Here is a 4,920-nt window from a genome sequence, read left to right on the forward strand (position 1 = left end):
CACTCTTTCTGATTCTTCCCAGACTAAAGATGTCATATAGACCCTCCTAGGTCTACTGAAAATGATAGGAACTTCTTTTGCAAAGCCATCAAGAGCTCTATTGGCAAGGCTTGCCTGTGCAGTGCCCATGTCATGCAGATATGGTGAAATCATCTTATTCTAATTCAAGAGAAACACTGGATTTGAACTCAAAACTTTTGAGTTGTTTTAGTTAGTGCTCCACCAGCAAAATCATGTTTTCTTCTTTGTCTATTTCAAGCTGCTGCCATGGCAATTTTGAGTTAAGGAAGATATTAGTTCAGATAGGTTTGATTCAGAAAAAAAAATTTTTTTGATCATGTTCTAGGAATGAAAGAAGTATTAATGCATTAATACAATAGTTATCTAAAGTTTATGGTTAGACTTTTCTCCGTACAGTTTCAAAGGTTTTACGTCATTTGATTTCTTTTCCAAAATTATCTGGAAAGTAAGGCAAAAAGATAAATTGATCATATCCTCACAATGAATCAATCTTCTTGTACATGTTTGCATGTAGTGTTTCAATATATGTGAAAGGTATGAAGAAAAACCACAAAATCAAATTAAAGTTATCCCAGAATCTCTCATTTTTAAATTATTTCAACACATAGCAAAATTTATGTTACAGAAAGAAAGCAATGGCAAGCCCGTGGGGTTGTCCTTTGTCACACGGGCACTAGTTTGGCTTCTTTCTGCTATTCTTATACCAAAGAGGCAATAAACCCCCTTGAGAGTCATAGAGCTGCCTGTGGAGGCCTGACAGAGCATAGAAGCTTTTATGCCAAAATACAATGCACAAAGGGATCATAAACACATGTGAAAAGGAAGATGACCTCTTTGTCACAAGGAATTAGGCTTTATTGCAAGCTGCTACCCTGGAAACCAGCCCCCAGCTTTCTCTGCTTATTTTGAAGGTTCCTGTTCCCATATAACATGGACTTCAGCGCTTTTACTTAATTGTTTCTAGATCAAGTTAGATAGGTGAAAGATTTTGGTTCTTTGCTTCGTTGTTTAATGTCTCCAGGTATGCCTCCAGGTCCTGGAGTGAAGAGAATCAAGGAGAAGGTGGTAATGGAATCATTAGAAGGAAAGGATGAATGAAGAAAAATACTGGTGGCACAGTCTGTTCTACAATTCAACAAGATCAAAGATATACACTTGTTTTTGAATCTTTGAAAGACCAGCTACAGTCCAAACAGCCTCTCTGGGAGATGTGTCCTTTGAAAATAACTCTAACTTTTTGCCTCTTGATTTCTTACATCTCTGGAATTCAGTATACCCTACAGTGTCTACCAGGTAACATGACTCTACAGGGCTATTGTCAAAGTCCAAACAAAATTAAAAGTATGCTTCCATTGGGAAAAATCTTGAATCCCAAGTCCTTCTATTTCGCAAGAAGTGTGACTTTTGTGAGAAACTTGATATTAAGGAAAACGATTGCTTATACAATTACAGCCTTGAAAAGTGAAAAGGAAAGATAGGTAAAAAGAGAATTTACAATGAGCTAAACAACTGTTGAAGCTCTGAGTCCAAAAGCTGGTGGGACACTTGAAGAATGCCCCGGAGTCCAGCTTGGTGAGATGCGGCTCGGATAGAGGAATGGGACCCCGGTCGCGCAGGTGCCTCGCGGATCCCCCTTACTTCCCGCCTGCGTCTCCCCGCCCCCGCCTTCCCGGAATCCTGGGCTTAGGGCCCGCGGAGGCTGAACGTTTCTCCCACAGGTGAGACCTACCCAGGCTGGAGCGCAGAGCTGGCGGCTGTCCGGTTGCTCAGGAAGCCCCAGCCTTATCACATAGCGTTCCTAGTCAATAATCCAAGTTGACTTTTCCCCCTTCGTGCTTGAGGGTTTGGAGAAGCTGGGTGAGAGAGAAAGCAGAGATGAAAGCAGAGAACTCCCACCGCCTTCCCTCCTCCTGCGACCCCGGCACCGAGAGGAAAGGAAAAAAAAAAAAAAAAAAGCAGAGAAGAAAAAAAAAAAAAAAGAAGAAGAAACGACAGTATAGTAGACATTTTAATAGTATTTTCCCACTCCATCTTCCGACTCCCGCCACCGTGCAGGGATATAATAGCTCCGGCCACACTGGCTTTCTCGATCGGCTTTCCGGATGACTGAATTTCTTTGCTCCTCTCTCCTGTCGGGGACCATCTGAAACTGCCCCCATCTTGCGTTCCCAGGGGCCCTCCCCACCCGCCTCGTTTCCACTCGGGGACCAAAGAGCAGGTCACTTCGGCGTCCTCCATAAGACGAACCCCCACCCAGGCTGGGTAAATTAAACTGGGAAAGGAAAAACGGGTGGAGGGCGAGGAGGACCGCTCCTGCAGACCTCGGCCCCGGCGGACCCCGGCGGGTGCCCACTGCGAGCCACGTGGGGAGGCCCCAAGCGAGGCGCACGCCCGCAAGGGTTTTGGAAAAGAGACTGCCGAGAACAATGAACCCTGGAGGACAGAGGGAGGTGGAGGGGGCTGAGAACTCTCGTCCTTCACCGCCTTCCCCCTTTGGGGACATTCCTTAGGTTTAATCATTAAAGTGGATCCTTTTTTAAAAGGAGGCAGGAGCTTAACGCAGCCGTTTCTGACAATCTGCCCCACACGCTGTCAGCGAAGTGAAAGATCTGGATCCAGCTTTGTTGCTTCGCTACCAATAGCAGACTTGGGGAGACCAAGCCTCCTATTTCTGGCCACATCAAAGCAGTGATTATGCAAATACCCATTTTTTTTAAAGAATAAAATGGAGGGGGAATTATTTATCAAACAATGAACCCCCTGCCAGGGCGGGAAACAATAGATCAGACCAGATAGCCCTTCTAGCCCCAGGCTGGGGGAGCGGGAAGGGGGGTGCTGGAGCCCTCACGTTTTATTGGTCTAACCTAATTTCACTAATTCTCTTTTCACACATTTTTCTTTTGCGGATTCGGAGGCCAGGACTTTCACGCTCCCGAGAGCGCCCTGCGTTGGCGCGATTCAAGGGCTGCCTGCTTTATTTAATTAATACATTCAAATCTCGCCTGGGACCCAAGAGCCTGGGGGTGGGGGAAGAGACCGAGGCCGGGCGTGAGGAGGAGGCGCTTTTAACGGGTTCCAGGTGTCGAGGCCCAGAAGTCGCAACCTGCCCAAGGCTGTGCGATGCAGGGGGTGCACGCGGCGGGCGGCGGCGGCTCGCAACTCCCTGCCTCTGGCTCTAACTCGGCCCTGCCGCAGCCGTGCGCACAGGCGACCCGGGCCGGAGGGTGGGCGCCGCAGAAGCGGGCCCTTGGTCTAGATGCGCTCCGCGGGTAACAGGACTCTCGCTCCCTCCGGGCCAAGGCCGCCCGGGGCCTTCTGAAGCCCGCGCCTCCGCCGGGCCCGCAGGGCTCTGCCCGGGAGGGAGCCTACCCAGCTCCTGCCCAGGTGCTGGGGGCTCCAGGAGCCCCAGTACTCCTCTCGTCTCTACCTCGCCCGGCGGCCCACCTCTCCGCTTCTCCGTTTTCTCCTTGCTCGCCCTCAGATGGATTTGTCTTAGATCTGGTGAAGGAAAATCAGCCCTAAGTCCTGGGCACTTCAGAACAAGTAAATACAATCAATGCCCGGAGCCTGGCGGCGCCGAAGCAGAGATCCACCCGGGCCAGGACCAACCCTCGCACCTCTCCGCGCTTAGGTAAACACGCCACCGCGCCCCTGGAGCTGGAAAGATCTGGCAACTTTTGCGGTGTGGGACTGTCATCAGAACAACATCTTCATGGCCTTGCTTGAAACGGCTGTCAGCAGAGAGCTCCAGAAATAGAATGGCTTGGCTCAGCGGCCCACGAAGCTGCTTGGTGCAGACAGACCAAGCTGGTCACAGGGCGGGAGGCGAATGGGTAAAATGGAAGAGCGACTGTATTCCCTACTGCTGAAGCTTCGACCAGTAATTCTCATCTCCACAGGGAACGGGAGAGGACGACTGGGCCTCAACCCACAGGCTGCGGAGGTTGCAGTGGGTGGGGAAGAGAACTGCCAGCGCGAAGTGAGGCAGAAAGAACATCGTTCTTAACCTCTAAAAGTGATTAGACGCCATACGAAATAATTGCACCTACTTAGTATAAAATTAGGTCTGCTGTAGATAGCGGAGGAAAAGCCCGAGTGTAGACCGCAGACGGGAGACGGAATTCCTGCCGTATATGACGTGATGCTGGTGTGTAAGAGGACCTGCAAGCTCTTGCTGAACGGGTCTCTGGTCCTGGAGAAACTGCAGAGGTGGCTGCTAGATTCAACTAGGTCGCAGGTTAAGTCATTAGGTGTATTACCCATTACTCAAAACGATGACTATCGAACCCTCCCCCCATCTGTGCCTCTCCAAATAAGCTGTTAGGGTCACCACCTGTTTACAGGATCCCCTCACCAGCTGAGGTTTCCTGAGTACCTGCACCTGAAGATTTACCTTCCCCAGACTTGTCATGAACCTGTTTCCTTGGCAAGTTTCCAAAAGAAGCCTATAATCACCATAAAAGCATCATCATCACTAAATTAACAGTTATTTGGCATTAAAACCGTGATTTTTAAAACTCTCATACTACGATTGCTTTGCTTGCTGGCTTGGTTTTTTAAACACTAGAAACATAAAGGTGAATGTACGAGAAAAATCACTTTCTCCTCATATCAGATAATCGAGTGGCTAAGAATAATACAATCTTTAAACTAGAAGGGGTTTTCCAACAGGTCTCCCTTACATCCAGAGATGAAAGCCAGACAAACCCTGGGTTGGTTCTTCCTTTTATTAAAAATGGAGTTATTGAGCTTCCCTGGTGGCGCAGTGGTTGAGAGTCCGCCTGCCGATGCAGGGAACACGGGTTCGTGCTCCGGTCCGGGAAGATCCCACATGCCGCGGAGCGGCTGGGCCCGTGAGCCATGGCCGCTGAGCCTGCACGTCCGGAGACTGTGCTCCGC

This window comes from Lipotes vexillifer, unplaced genomic scaffold (assembly GCF_000442215.2).
Source record: "Lipotes vexillifer unplaced genomic scaffold, Lipotes_vexillifer_v1.1 scaffold1219, whole genome shotgun sequence".
Lineage (NCBI taxonomy): Eukaryota > Metazoa > Chordata > Mammalia > Artiodactyla > Lipotidae > Lipotes > Lipotes vexillifer.